Source organism: Tamandua tetradactyla, unplaced genomic scaffold, assembly GCF_023851605.1.
Source record: "Tamandua tetradactyla isolate mTamTet1 unplaced genomic scaffold, mTamTet1.pri scaffold_91_ctg1, whole genome shotgun sequence".
In the NCBI taxonomy this organism is placed as follows: Eukaryota; Metazoa; Chordata; class Mammalia; order Pilosa; family Myrmecophagidae; genus Tamandua; species Tamandua tetradactyla.
The window spans coordinates 601,044-616,746 of record NW_027518406.1 but is presented as its reverse complement, the minus strand read 5'-3'; the positions used below and the strand labels follow the sequence as shown (position 1 = coordinate 616,746).

At 43.5% G+C, this 15,703-nt stretch overlaps 1 long non-coding RNA gene across 3 annotated transcripts in view; it reads right to left on the bottom strand.

Annotated features, from left to right (window-relative positions):
* Positions 1-395: 395 nt before the first annotated feature.
* Positions 396-15,703, bottom strand: part of LOC143673295 (uncharacterized) — a 62,116-nt gene continuing 46,808 nt past the window's right edge. Inside the window, exons 3-4 of one of the 3 annotated variants that reach the window (XR_013170312.1) lie at positions 9,500-9,643; positions 396-1,086 (exon numbers count right to left, since the gene is read on the bottom strand). This is a non-coding gene — a long non-coding RNA (uncharacterized LOC143673295). Of the gene's footprint in view, positions 1,087-5,048; positions 9,644-13,623; positions 13,911-15,703 lie in introns of those variants that run through there. The other 2 variants (XR_013170311.1, XR_013170313.1) reach the window with 2 other exon arrangements.

Below are 15,703 nucleotides of genomic sequence, written 5' to 3'. Positions count from 1 at the left end.
GACTTAGATTGGACATTTTTACAGATTTGTTTTAATTTAGACATTTCATGGCCTTAGAACTTTGAACTTGAAATGTAATAAATCCCTCTATTTAAGGGAAAACAAAACAAGGTGCCCCTTTGTACACTAAGGTGAGAACTATGGAAACTAATAATTGGTTGAGGTTATGGAGCCCATTTTAAAAGGTTTCAACAGATTTTCACACTGGGAGACAAAGCAGCTCAGCCTTTCACTATCATGTTATTAAAATGACTTTAGGCAGATTATTTAACAACCTGTGTTCAAGAGTCAGTTCTGACTTTGGATAAGAAACTCAGATTCTCTTTGCCTCAATTTCCTTATCTATGAAATAAAAGAGATGGATTAGATGATCTCCAAGTTCCAAGGACCTCTACTTTTCTCAGTAATACTTTGATTTAGAAAATGTTTGTCAGGGATCCACAGATAACATCCTAGATCAAAGTGATCAGGTGCCCAGAGTGATCTTGGGCAGGGAGAGAAGGGTTACACATGTGTTCATATCATGAAAAGATTTGTGAAAATGCTGCTTCTTGGTACCTATGAGCCACTCTGTGATCTGATTAAAGCTCAGATCTGGAAAAATCTCATTTCTTCCAGAAGGAAACAATCACAAGGACACAGCACATAACTAGGGCTGCTTGCAATATTTTTATTGGACAAAAAAGTTGAGTGATGCCATTTTAAACTCCTAGATTAGATGCTGAGGAGATGCCAGTTAAGAAGCCAAGATTATTAGGCTGCCAGGAAAGATGGGAATTTCCAAAAACAATCTATCCCAATTCTTTTTTTCAGGGCAAGATTACACCTAAACTGGAATAGCACTGACTAGGAAGCAGGAATGTAGGACAGATCCTCTTCTTAACTCTTCCAAAAGGAATAGCAGCACAGATTCTGCAGACATTATGGAGCACCTATGACAGTCCTTGTAAAGACTCATAAGTTCTTGGTGTCTTTCCATGTAACATTTTCCATCAGAGTTCCAAGTTGCTGCCATTTCCCATCTGAACTACTGCAGCAGTCTCCCAACTAGCCTGTGTTTTAATCCATTCCATGTTTTAATCCATGCTGCAAAATTCAACAAGAGTGAGAGTTCCAAAATGTCAATCATGAGTCACACCTCCACTACATGAATCAATTCAGTATTCTAGAATGAAGACCAAAAGGATTAACATGACCTTCAAGGACTGCCTGCATCTTCTGATCCCTACACAACCTTCCAGCCTCATCTCGTACCTCTCTCCCTTCCTCCATGTTCCTTCACCCAGACAGGATAATCTGCTTCCATCTTTCCCACCATAGGGCCTTTGTAAGTGCACTCTGCCTCTACCACATGCCTTTGCCCTTCAGTTTGGAAAATTTCTACTTCTCATCCTTCAGATGTCAATTCAATTGTCGCTTTCCCAGGAAAGGCTTCACTGGCCTCCTGGCAAGATCAAGCCCCCCTTGTGGACAGTCATAGCCTCATACACCTCCCCAGATCTCCTTCATGATTTCACATTTGCATGTCTGTCTTTCCCTTGAGACTGTAAATGTGAACAGGGTCCCAACAATTTCTATTCAGGCATTGTGTTCTGAGGGCCTAACATAGCACTTGTCACATAGTAATGACTCAGTAAGTTATAAGTTGAATAAAGGAATGCACTTGGCACCAGAGGGCATTCAGAGATGAAAAAGGCAAGATTACAGCTGTTCAGAATTATGCAGCAATGAAACAACAACTCTGAAATAGAGTCAACTATGAAAAGTGGTGAGGTACAAGAAATAAGACCCTTTTCCTATTTCCCCTGATTCATGGAGCCTCCTTTTACCTTTCCAGATGAACAACAGCCCGTTTAAGTCACAACTGATCAAAAACTTACTCCTTCTTATGCTATTTGTGTTTTCCCATCCCTGATCCAGTATTTTACTTCCTCTGAACAACAGAATTCCTCCTCTTTAATGGTGTGGTTTGCACTTGTTGGGTATCAAGGGTATAACTCTAAATTTCAAATTATTGGGGCCTCTTCAACAGACACCCTGATTACATCTGCTGAGCAATTTTAGTTTGGTTTATGGCAATAGCCCATATTAGGACTCACATCTGTGTTTACTGAGTAGTTCACACGATCAGGCATGTCTGCCTCAACATGTAATGTGAGATCCAAAAGTATGCAGCTTCCTCTGAGCTGCTGCATATCTGTGTGGTTGATCGCTCAGAGCTGGTGTTTATTGACAAGCATGGATGCTGGAATGGATAATCATTATAAGCATTCTTTGCACATCTCCATCTCCCTGTAGCAAAGCACATCCCCATGCCTGTCTGTCCTTCCTCTGCAGATGGAGAAGCTGATGGGCAGGCATGTCTGGGGTCCCAGGTGCCTCTGAGGATTCAGTGGGATGGAACAGAATGCTCATAGTGTGCACAGCTAGTATCTGGGTGACTTCTCTTGCTTACTCCTCCATTTGTCCACTCACTCTTCCAGTCATTCATTCATTCCCTCAACAAATACACTTTGTGTAACTATTCCATGCCAACCTCTGTGCTGGTCAGATATGGTGGGTTGAAGATCAAAATAGATGTGGTCCCTGCCTTTAACATCTACAATCTAGGAAGGAAAGAGACACATAAAGCAGAGAATTATTTTGAAGTATATGGATTTACAGTGTTAGAAGGAAGATATCCATTACCCTGGACTTGTGTCATTGACAGAGAGACCTCACCCACTTTGGAGCACTGAGAGTGCTTTCCTAGGAAAACAGTATTTAGGGTGAATCCTGAAAGATGGAAAAAGATATTTTTGCAGGAAAAAATATGACAAGAGGATAAGAATTTCTTCAAGCTCAGAGAATATCCAGATGAAGCCCTGAAGGAAGGAGAGGAAATGGCATGTCAGAGGGACTGAGGAGGTTCCAGAGACCAGAGCCAAGAGCTGGGAGGTGAGTACAGGTGGGACATGCAGCTAGATGAGAAGCAGGGATAAAATCATGCCTTGGAGGCCATGCTAAGTATTTTAAACTTCATTCTAAAGGCAGTCAAAGGTCTATGTAGGATTCAAGCAAGAAAAAGGTAAAACCAGAATTGGATAACACCTATGCTGCCTATTTCACAATCTCTTGGTGATAAACAAATGAGACCAAAGACACATTTCCCAGGTAAGCCATAAAGCATGAAACTCTTGCTATTCTGGGTATCATCACTAAGCAACCTCCCAAGCATGGCAAAACAGCATTTATCAATTGCCTAAGTATAAAGGTTCACGAACGACTACTTGGGCCATTTCAGAGATTCTCTCCCATGAAATGTCAGATGTGCTGGGTTTCCATGTAGGATTTTATTGTAAATTTCACTGTCACTTGTCATGTCTATGAGTGCGTTTGCATCTATTGCTATCAGTGGTCTGTGTCCTCATACGTCGATCTGCCTTGGCCTTTCCAAGTGTCTCTGTGCTCATCAAAGGCCATGTCCCTGCAGCATAATGATAATGCTTTGCACTTACCCAGCACATTGCCCAGGGGTGTCTAAAAGCATTTTACAAACATTTAATTAAGTTAGTCTAGTGACTGCAGGGGAGTCCCCAGCCTCTCATCACCAAGGTGTCTAGGTGGGAGGGAGGGGATTGGAACAAGTATACACCTTCCTCCATCCTGAGCTCTGGGGCACACATCAAGTTCATGAATAAGAGCACATGGGGAGGCTGGTGCAGCTAGAAGGAAAGCCTGTCCTGTGTATGCAGCATCTGGCACAGGGGCATTTTGCCTACCCTTGGTGTGCCCATAGCAGAGAGCACCAAGAAGTGAATTCTGGAAGGTCAGAGGTAAAAGTCAAGAGGAGGGGCTTGCTTTCCTTAAGGAGTAGTGGGTGTGCTTGTGTGTGTGTGTGTTGACATGAGTGGGAAAGGGAGAAGCGAATGTATGTTCACACACCTACATGAGGTATACACTGAGCACAGCTCTGGCTATAGAATTTGTTTTCCCTCCATTCTCAGAATGACCTTGAATACTACTCCAGTCATGCAAATATCCCTGTCACCTGCTACAGATTTGAGTGGGGTAGAAATCCAGCCAGTGGGACCATACACACACCCTGCAGTGTCACCACCTACCCAGACCTCAGGAGAAATGCAGAGACAGTAAGGCCTCCCAGGCTAAGGGACAACTCCTAAGTTTTAGACTCTTACCAAGGAGGGATGGATGTCCCCGTGGTCTTAGTGACTGATGTGACTTTCTTAATCAGATCAGAGGAGTGGAAGAGAAAGGGAGAGCCACCCCAGGTGATTGCCCCCTGGGTCCTGCACTTGGATACCCACCCGGTCCCCTTGTCAGGAAGGTGCCACCTGGCACCTGGAAGTGCTGAAGTCCACTGCTACTGACAGGCTGGTTGTCAGCAGCCACAGGCCATCTGCAGCTGACACTCGAGTTCCTTGACAGGAATAGCTCTGGTTTGCATTCTGTCACTCCTTTCTCCCAGTCTCAGGCAGCTGCGGGCGATGGCACCAGTCCATCTGCAGACAGGGCTACAGGCAGAGGAGCTCCATCCAGCAAACAAGCCCAAGAGTCAGAGTCCAGCAGTGAGAGGCTCCCAGAGTCCCAGCTCTCCAGGACAGATGAGCAAGCTCATGCATTGGGCACCCACCAAAAATATCATGAAACAATGTTTTAAGGGACCAAAGGGGTGGCACTTGCCACCCTAGTTCTCCAGCAGAGAAACCAGGGTCCAGGGAGTTAAATGTCATCATGCATATCTCATGTAATAGGGGTCAAAAAGAAGAAAATAGTTGAATAAATTCTTATTTTATTAGATTTATATCTTGGGGGGCAGGAGAATGTCTTAATAGTATTTTGTTTAGAACCTATACTAGGGATGCAAAAAGTTCTTGTTCAAAAGGAATGTCAATATTGCAGTGTGTTGAAAATAGATGGTCATTCATATTTTAGAAGTTAAACTTTTGTGTGAGACTAAAGCAAAAAATGTTTATTTGGTATGCAAAAAAGTTCTTGTTCAATAAATGAGCAGGTGTACAATATCCCGCTAATTTTTATCACTGTGATCAAGGCACATATGAGTGGATACAGATCTATCTCATCTTCCTCCTTCTTCAAAAGCAAGGAGTGTCCTCTACCCGTCCCTTGGGAACAAGTAGCCTTCTCTCTTTGCCTTGTGGATAGGAGGTCAGAATGGGTTTTCTACAGTCAAAGCTCAGAAATTTTTACCTTGTTTTAATTTAGCTTAGGCTTTTGGATGGTTCCATCCAATTGGAAGCAAGAAACACACATTCCTAGAACCCACTTCACAGACTGGTAAACCAAGTTTTAGAGGATGGTTTGAGTCAACCTCATCTAAGAGTCTCATTTTTGGGCACTCAGCCTGGCCAGAGGGCTTGAGAGTAGACCCATCTCTAAATCCCATGATGCTCTAACATTGATGCTGTGCTGTAAGCATTAGGGATAAGTTCTCAGGGGCAGCCCTTGGAGACCCACTCAGAGCTGCTTCCTACACACCCAGCAAGACCCAGCTGCCCTAAGAAATCTCTTTCTGTCATTCCCCAGGCTGGGAGAATATGGCAGAGGGTACTAAGAATGGGAGAAACCATCAAGGACTGCAGCAAGACAAGAAACTTCAAGCCATTGGGTATCTGTTTAATCTCAGGTTGAGGGGATGCAGGCTGACCCTCCCAATCAGTTGTAAGATACTGAGGGCGTACAGCACAGCTGAGGCAGGGGGAGAGGACAGGCATACTAGTATGAATGGCAAAAGGATGATAAGGCTTTTACCATAACCACACACCCAGTCACTGTTCACATTTCTTTCTTAATGAGTCTGGGGCTTGGATTGTCCCAATGGCTAATGATTCTCCTACTGGATCCCTCTTGCAAACCAGGCAATCTCAGCAGATTCCTCCACATTACACTGCTGCAGGGTGGGAGTGGGAAAGAAACGCATCTAGGCATGGTTACAGAGCCTTCCCTGGCCCCAGATCCACCAGGTCTCACCCCAAAGCAAACATCCCAACACAAAGAGCCCAAGTTCCAGAGGGCACTTTCCTAAAGGGAGATGCAAGAAGGTGTGTGTTCCTAACATCTGGATGAGAGTGACTCCTTCATCCCATCCCAGGGCTTTCTGATCCTAACAGGGCAGCCTAACTGAAGTATAGGGGAATGGCTGGGGTTCTGTATCCAGGTTCACAGATCTGAGGGTGAAGATGTGCTAGCCTCATGGTTAGCTTTCCTGCTTGGAACCACAGGACCTAAGAAGACACAAACAGGAAGGGCTGAGTACAGGAGCAAACAAGGAAACAGGGTAATGACCAAAACTAGAGGGAGCAGCCCTCCAGATTAGGGACCTCTGGGTTACATGGCTACTAATGGTGGCAATCCATCCTTCCCAACCACCCCCATGCCCCCAAGGAAAGTAGAAGTGGGTTTTTACTTAAATGCTGCAAGTCCTAAACAGTGATTTTTAAAGTACAAAGTTGTTAAAACCGTGCTCTTAAAATGCATCAGAATTCCTTGGGATGCTTGTTAAAAATGCGTAACACTGTGGGGAGGAGTCTGCACTTGTAACCTTTCCCTCAGGTGATTCTGAGAAGAACTCATCCAGGGTGGACTTCCCCATTCTTTTCATCTTCTCAAAGGAGCCTCCAGGTCCATGGTCAGAAAGCCTGCCTGCACAGACCCCTTCTCTCCTGCTGCCTAAGACAACAAGCAGGTCCTCACCCTTCTTGCTAGCATCTCAAGAACTTTTTAAGCCTGTGGCACCTGCATGACAATTAAATCAAGAGCTGCTGCCCTTTGCACAGGTCATGGCTGGGGGCTCCTTACAATCTCCACTTGCTACTGTCCCTCCCATCAGAGATGCTGCCTAGAAAAGCAATTCATGGGCTTTGATCTCCCCCTGGAAGGCACTAAGTGACATCAACATTAGCCTTAAAATTACTCTGGGATGGAATCATGTTTTACCAAGAAATCAAAAGCTGCAGAATAAATTGGCATCAAGACCTAATCAGCTCAGGGTTTCATTATTGCATTAGCCTTCTCTCTTTAGACTCAGGGAAGGTAAGTGGCTAAGGAGCTGGTATTAATCCCTTCAGGAGAAAAAGCATCTTTTGAAGCAAAAGAAAATAAAAATATGTCTAAAGATGAAAAAGAAAGTGAGGAAGGAGAGTCCCAAGTATGCCACCACAATCAACAGTAACTCAAAGGGAGAGTGGGTTCTGTTTTCCATGGAAGCCCTTCAAGAAGTGACGTGGGCTCCTTCTGCACCTTCTAGAGGTAACTTTTCCTCCTCCAGTTTGTGACCTCTCCAGCCAGCTTCCTGGCATAATTAGCATAAAGAGCAGCTCCTGGGAGCCAGGAAGAGAGGAGTGACACCAGGCTTCTGTGCCCGGCCTTCCCTGGAGGCCCCCAAGATGGCACCTCCATATCCTGGCAAGGACTGAAGGGACGCACAGGCTCAGAACACAATGGGTTTGCATATGGGGAACCCTGCCCCAGACAAGGTCTCCCGCTCCCCCATAGTGTGATGGCGCTGTGTTTTGGGGTGCCCTGGACCTCTAGAGAGAAACATCACCTGACCCCTGACTTCCTTCAGGGAGCACTGCAATGCAGCTCCAGCAGACTTGGGCTCACTCCCTTCCCATTTCAAAGAGGAACCATCAAAAAGTCTAGGGTCTCCAGGGCTGGGGTCCCCACATCTGCTCCCCTGCTCCCCATGTCCCCACCCAGGGCTCAAGAAGAATGAGAAGAAGGGGAATTAGATGCTAGGAGGCCATGAGCAGGGGCCACCCAGGCCGGGGGCCTTGCACACACAGGAAAGTTTGTCTCTTCCCACCATGGACCACAGTGCCCACCTGGCTCCCTCGGTCAGACTCAGGCAGGACTGAGTGCTCACTCCTCACTGCCTTCCCCACTGAGCCCTGTGCTGCCAACCCCTTCCTGACGCTCACATTTGGATGAAAAGGAAGAACAGTAACAAATAAACCAAAAACAGAAGGAAAAAAAAACCCACCTCCCACTCTGAAATTCCCAAACTTAAGGACACAGAGACCACCTCTGCCTGGAAAAGTCCAATTTTAAAAAAAAGCATAAAAAAAAGAGTTTACACTTGGATATCTCCCCTTTTTAGCCAGTTTTCACTGCTTCTTTCTCTGTGATAAACTTCCATTTTTCTGAATTCACTTAACTAGCTTAGAAACACATACGAGGTTATGTTTTTAAAAGGAAAAATTTTAAAACCTCACCAAGTGATTGATTCTGAATATAAAGATGTGTATACCTATATAAAATATATAAGAATTAAGAGTCTTGTATTTATGTCTCTCCATATGTATGGGGTTTTAGTTTTAAGGTAACAATTAACACAATGCATTCTTGTCAATCTGGAAAGGAAATTTTGTACAGGGCTAGGGTTTAGTGTGGAAATCCCACACACCCTTAGAAGCTGCCTAAAATATTGGCAAGAACAACCTTAGCCACTTGAGCATTGTTTCAAGGATGCCTGCAGGCATTCAACTGTCTGCTTGCAAATGGTATGCATGTAATTAGCAAATCTATTAAAACACATTGAATTTTTAACACTTCCACTAAGCTTTTTTGGGTAGGATTGAAGCATCTTACCTATGTCCCTGCAGAATCTGTTCCCCCCCTCCAAAGAAGTAACAACTGTGGTAGGTGGCATCATTAGGTAATGTAAGGTAGATGCTGGGGAAAATCATGTGAACCCAGATTTCCCTTCCCCCCAGTGTGAATATTTCAAATTCTCTCAAGAGAAATTCACATTTCCAAGAGAAGGAATAGGAGGGAGAATTGGAGAAGATCCTGAATTTCAAAGGCATCATATGTCCATTTGGTGGAAGGATTAAGAAAAGGTGAAGGCAGTAGGAGGACCTTTTAAAGACAGGAAAAAACTGAGCAAAGGAATAAGGAGAGAAGGAAGCTGAAGTAGGAAAGAGAAGAGGAGAAAGGGTTTGGAAGGCACAGAGGCAAAGAGGAAAGCAAGGGGGAAAGAGAGGGAGAGAGGCAGGGAAATAACAGAGATTCCCGAGAGGTAGACTGATTCAGAATCAGAGAGACAATGATTGAAAGAAAGAGAAAAAAAAAAAGACGCCCATCTGTCCTGCGGGCCCCACAGAAGCCGCAAGAAGGATTTACGACTGGGAGTTCAAACCCCTCTTCTGCTCCCCCTGGGACACAACTGGTTAATGCCAGTCAGTACTGTGCACGGGAAAGGCAGTGTCGCACAGCGTGGTGCAGATCTCGAACCCAGCTCACCGGGTTGCCTGAGTACAGAGGAGATTCGGAGCTACAAGCATCCGTGTGTGAGTGAGGGAGCCAGCCAGCCCTTGGTGTGTGTGAACTCAGCAAGCCCACCTCCTCACTCACATGCATCACACATTCCCTTTCCTCTCCCCTTCCTCCTTCACTCTCCTTTTTTCCCTTTCCTCTGCTGTTCCCGGGCTTTAAGTTCCCCATCCCGGGCGCGGAACCACCCGGTCCCAGGTACCTGGGATGAAGAGCAGGGCAGTCGTGGCGGAGAAGACGACCCAGTACGCAGGATGGTACACCTTGAGGCCGTGCTGCTCTCAGCTGCTGGGCTTGCCACTGCTTCTGCTGCTGCTCCTGCTGCTGCCTTCCTCTGTGCTGAATTCTGAGCAGGTTTAAATACAATGTTTGCAAAGGGAGGGAGAGAGCAGAAGAGAGAGGGAGCAAGGGATAGCGCGTGAGCTATGGGAGCAGGCAAGGCAGCGTCTCTGATTTTTTCCTCGCAGTTACAACTGGTAAGAATCATCAACGCCAATCTGTGCAGCTCACAGCGGACCTCCTCCAGGGCTCACTCTCCTGGGTGACACACACAGACTCTCCTGTTTGAAGGTTTGATCCAGAGGGAGGCTGCCCCTGTCTCACCTCTCACCAGGAGCACTACAGAGCACCCGGATGGCCAGCAGTGTGGCTTGAGGCTCATGTAGGTGTGGGGGTGTGTGCCTGAGGTGCACACACATGGACAGGTTGCAGGGCAGTAGAGAGGGACCTGGCAGTGCTGGCTTAGACCTCACCTGAACAAGGCTAAGGACATGACAAGAAACGACAAAGTGTGCCTTTGCTAATTTCTTACTCTTATTCCTTCTTCCAAGCATCTAGGCAGGGATGCAGCTGAAAAGCTCAGACATTCAAATCTGCACCCGCTTCCCTACTGCTGCTGCTAAGAGCACTTGGAAGCCATTTGGTGTTTCCAGTAGGAAGATATTTAACACTTTTGAGAATCAGTTCCTTCCTCTGTAATACTAGGATAATAATAGCTACCTCATTGGGTTCTTGTGATGATTCAATAGAATGATAGAGCAGGCATTAAAATTATTATTTTTTTAGTGCCTTCTTTTTCCTCAAGGTCTTTATTGAGTCTCAGCCATTCTACATATTTGAAAGAAATGTTTTGGAGAAAATGTGAAGTATCAGTACTGACTCCTTGCTGAACAAAATGCCTCTCTTACCATACTTGCTTGGATACTTCCCACCTCTATGTCTCTATTTTCCTTCCATCATAATATCTGACATAGCCACACTTTATAGATTGTCAGATAGAGGATAATTGGCATTGGAGCTAGGGAATAGAAAAGTCAGGCATACCATATGTGGTTCAGTGGTGGGGTCTCCAGTCTCAGCCCAAGCATCAGAATGGGACTGAGCTGTTCCTGCCAGTTGTATCAGTTGACATGAAAACCATTATTTCTTTGGGTGACCCCATATCATCTCTTCTCTGAAAAAAGAGAGCAGTCATTGTTCTGCACCAGCATTTCAGCATGTAGCATCCTCTAACAATGGTTGCCTGAAACTTATTTTGTAAATGGCACTTCTTTTTAAAAATGTATTTGAGAATTCAGACATTCCATTAATTCATACTGGTCTTTACCACAATTGGTAGATATTTTAGAGGTTTACTGTTTATTTAGAAGTTCTCAAAAAATAAAAGGCATCATAGAATTGAAATGTAATATTCTTACAAATAGAAAGTTGTAAAACAATTAGAGCATGTTTCATTTGCATAAACTCTGTAACAGGCTTCTTACAGAAGAACCTCTATTGGCCATCTTAAATGATGGAGGCAGGAACCTGAGTTCCTCCCTGCAAAGTTTTTTCCCTGGTAGAGAGTATATGGACTCCTGGCATGGCTAGTGAGGAGGAACATCTTCAAGAGTTAAAGATGTCTTTTCTTGCTACAGAAAATGCTAATCATCCAATTTCTGAGATAAATAATATTTCTAAAAGTGTAGAAATGAGTTTCTGACAAATAGATGGTGGACATTGAGACATGCAAACCAAAGATAGCTCCTATGGACTTCCATTTGCTCTATCTAATTTTTTTCAATTCCTGGTCCATGCAATCCCCCCAAAAAGCATTCAACAAATGATGCTGCAATAATGGGATATTCACACAGAAAGAGAATGAAATTTGACCCCCACTGCACAGCATATCAATAAATTTTAAAAAGCCAACTTCTCTGAAACAACTAGTATCAAGTGAGATCTCTTTGTTGGTCTTCTCCTTCCAATACCTTTCTTTGAAACAGTTTACCCATCCAAGTTAAATTTCCTGCAAGCTTATCCTCATCAATCTACTTCTCTGCTTAAAAAAAACCCTTCAATTGTTCTTCATTAATTCCTTTGTCTTACTTTAAAGGTACTCCAGAGTGAAACACCAATGTTTCCTAACTTACATTACACCTCAAATGAACTCTTCAGTATCCAACTACAACCTTTATTCATAACATTATTAAGCATCCCGGGGCTCTTCATTTATTTCCTTCCATGCTCAACTCTAGCTCCATCCTTCATCCATTTTTAAAATTCTTAGCAACTGGTATGGTTTTCTGTCCCTAGGAAAAAAGTATCATAAATGTTTATTAAGAAGAAAAGAGCAGCCAAAAAATTCCTTACCAAGATCTTACATGGTCTTCTCTTTGTAGAGACCATATAATCCCCTACCTTTTTCCTAAGACTCTTCTCAGCAACTATAGTCAATCACTTCTCACCTTTTCTACCTTTCTCAAGAGAAAGGATATGGGTTAGAGATGGATTCAAACAAAAGAATCAGCAGCTGTAATGTAGATGATGTTCCCAGGAGAAGCAAAGGTGCCAAATGAGTTTTCCCTTTCAATGCATTTGGCTGGACCTGCATACCTGGTGGTGGAGACACATCTGGGAAGCAACCAATTCAAGCAAAGGTCCATCTCTCTGAGAGGGGAACTTGGCAAACCTGAGTTGCCATGGTAACTAGACTCCCAGTATCAACACTTCCTATTTATATTGCTGTTGCTTTTCAGTTTGAGCTTTACTTTTTGGAGAGTTTCCCCCCTTCTTTTTAACCTCAAAATGTATGAGAAGATGAATACTAGAGAACATAATATCTATAAGAATCTGGACAGCATGGGGGTTACTGGTACTTGAAACTGAAAAAAAGAAAAAAAGAACATGGGATATTGTCCCCAAGAGCCTCTGTATGGCCTCCTTATTTATTGAGTCAGTTGTTCATAGGCTATAACTACCATATCCTTTTTTTCAAAAAAGAACATCAAGAAACTTACATTTCTTGGGTCTGGTACTATTTTTAAGAGAAATGGAGTTTAAAAATGTTCAAAGCATCCATTTGCCATGTAGAAAGTCCCCAAGTCACTCAGCCTAGACTCTTGCCAGCCTGGAAATATCATCAATTATTAATGTAGTTACTGGGCCAAGCTATGGGTATAATTCTTGAAAGCAGGAGAAAAGATGATGCTCCTGGGGACCTCTGGGCCATGGAGCATTTGTGGGAGGTTGAATGTTATTTCCAACCCCTTCATGTGCCATTTGGTAGCTCCAGCTCTGAGTGACTTATCTATCTTTTCTACTTTGTCCTTCACTTCCATAAGTTCTGTGATTTGTTTTTTCAGTTTTTCTATTTCTTCTTTATGTTCAGCCCATGTCTTCTTCATGTCCTCCCTCAATTTATCGATTTCATTTTTGAAGAGGTTTTCCATTTCTGTTCGTATATTCAGCATTAGTTGTCTCAGCTCCTGTATCTCATTTGAACTATTGGTTTGTTCCTTTGACTGGGCCATATTTTCAATTATTTAAGCGTGATCCGTTATCTTCTGTTGGTGTCTGCGCATTTAGACAGATTTCCCTGGGTATTGGATCCAAAAGTTAGGAAGATTTTTCTGTGAAATCTCTGGGTTCTGTTTTTCTTATCCTGCCCAGTAGGTGGTGCTCGTGGCACACGTTTGTCTGCGGGTCCCACCAGTAAAAGGTGCTGTGGGACCTTTAACTTTGGAAAACTCCGAAGTGGCTTGGAAGAGTTCTAGCCGGCCCGGGGACCGAACGCAGGGAGGGTTGCTGGCCGCCACAGCCCAGGAAAGCGCCCATCCGAATTTCCTAGTCGGCCCAGGTGACAAGCGTGGCGGGAGGGCACCAGCAGCAGCGGCCCGCCCAGGAGAGTGCACGTTCCCGGGGAGTCACGGGTTTGGAAGGGGCCTCCCCCGCCCATCACCGTTCTCCCCGGCCTGGGGATTTCCGATCCAATTCTCTCAGTTGGTCTGGGGTGCCGCGCATGGTGTGGCCACCAGCCGCTGCAGTTTCAGGGGACCACCTCTCCAATTCTCCCAGCCGGCCCGGGAAGGGGGAAGGGAGTTACTCCGGCCCGGGAAGGGGGAAGGGAGCGCCACCCGCGCACCTCGGCGATCTCACCCAAGCGGCTTCTCTCAGCCAGCCAGCTGTTCCAGGATGGGGTACGCTGTCTTTTTTATCTCTGTTGTGGCTTTGGGCGCTGTTCTGTATCGTTTCTACTCCCCTAGTAGCTGTCCTGGAGAAGAAACTAAGATCCGCGCGTCTTACTAAGCCGCCATCTTCTCTGGAAGTCCCTGAGTGACTTATCTAGGTCCTCCCTGAAAGAGATGAGTGACAATACTGGTAGTATAGATGAAATCCTCCCTGACAATGTCTGTGTCCTGAGTTTCTGTGCCAGCATTTAAAGCTGTAATGAAAATGGAGTACCCTAACTTTGCCAATTATAGAAAGAATGCTGTTTGTCTCTCCTGTTAGCTGCTAAGTTGCCTTAAGGGTTTACATTAGAAGACACAGACAGAAGGAGAGAAGAGTTATTAAATTTTGAACATGACACAGAGAAAAATTAGAGATAAACAGATGAGAAATAGAACATCTTAAATCTCAGTTAAGAAATCAAGTTGATGAGATCATCAACAATCAAAAGTTACATAAATTAGCAAACTCAACACATGCACATGCTACATCTTATATATCACCTTAACACATTGCACATGTTATGTCATGTGCAAGAGGTCTTTGAATGCAATATCCAATGACCAGTAAACTACACAGATGAAGACTTCAAAAACTGTTTTCCTTCTGGCACATAGCTATGTATGCATGCACACATCATTTCCAGAGGATATGATGATAATCTACCAAGGTAAAGTTCTAAAGTGAGTCCATAGAGATAATTAGCTCAGGTGTGCAATGATAAACATGTCAAGATAAGAGAAACGTTTCTTTCCTTAAACAAGGAAATAGCCTCTTTTTTTTTTTTTGCTTATATTTATGTGTACCTGTTTATCCTCAGGTGCAAGCTATATGTTCGATTTTCTCTTTCTGGAAGCCCTCTATCCTCCTTCTAGATTATAGACTATCTAAGACTGCTACATCTGTCATCCTTGATTTTCCTTACTTGTCTTTGGATTGGTTCTGTTTTTTAAGCCCCATTGATTTACTGTTTTTTGTTTGGTTTAATTTCCTCATTTTGTTAAATCATATCTTTGAGTGGTTTCCAAAGAGAGAATACAGGGGATGCAAACATTTTGAGTATTCTGTAAAAATAACCTTATTCTATCTTGACATTTGATTGATAATATGACTTGGTATAGAATTGTCAGTTGGATAAAATTTTATCACAAAATTTTATAGCTCCATGCTTCCAGTGTTGAAATTGAAAATTACATAATAAATCTATTAGCAAAATGTCATTTCTTAAAATGAAAAAAATTCTGTTAATGGAAGCTCTAAAATTATTATCATTACTAGTTGCAATAATTCATGAAATGTTTATTGACAATTGGAAAAAAGAACACAAAATTATGATATGACAGGAAATGTTCCATTGTGAGTGAACAATATGTCTGTAGTCAAACTTCAAGAGTAAACTATCTCATAATTTGAGTTAATCTGTAATGGTCAAGAGATATCTAGTGATGGGAAAATGAAATCATGAATTTGTGAATGGAATTCTAGAGTTTAAAATAAACCCCCTGTTTTAGTTTGCTAGCTGTTGTAATGCAGTATACAAGAAACAAAATGACTCTTAAAAGGGGTAATTTATTAGTTGCTAGTTTATAATTCTAAGACTGTGAAAATGTCCAAATTAAAGCAAATCTATAGAAATGTCCAAATTAAGGCACCAGCAAGAGGTTGCCTTCATTCAAGAAAGGCCTATGAAGTTCAGGGTTTCTCTCTCAACTGGAAAGGCACATGGTGAATATGGTAACATCTGCTAGATTTCTCCAGGCTTCTGTTCTCATAAAGCTCCCCTGGGGGTATATTCCTTCATCATCTCCAAAGGTCTCTAGCTACATGGGCTCTCTGCTTCTCATGGCTTTCTCGTCATTCTATCTAGCATTTTCCAAAATGGTTCCTCTATTAAAGGATTCCAGTAAAGTAACCAAGA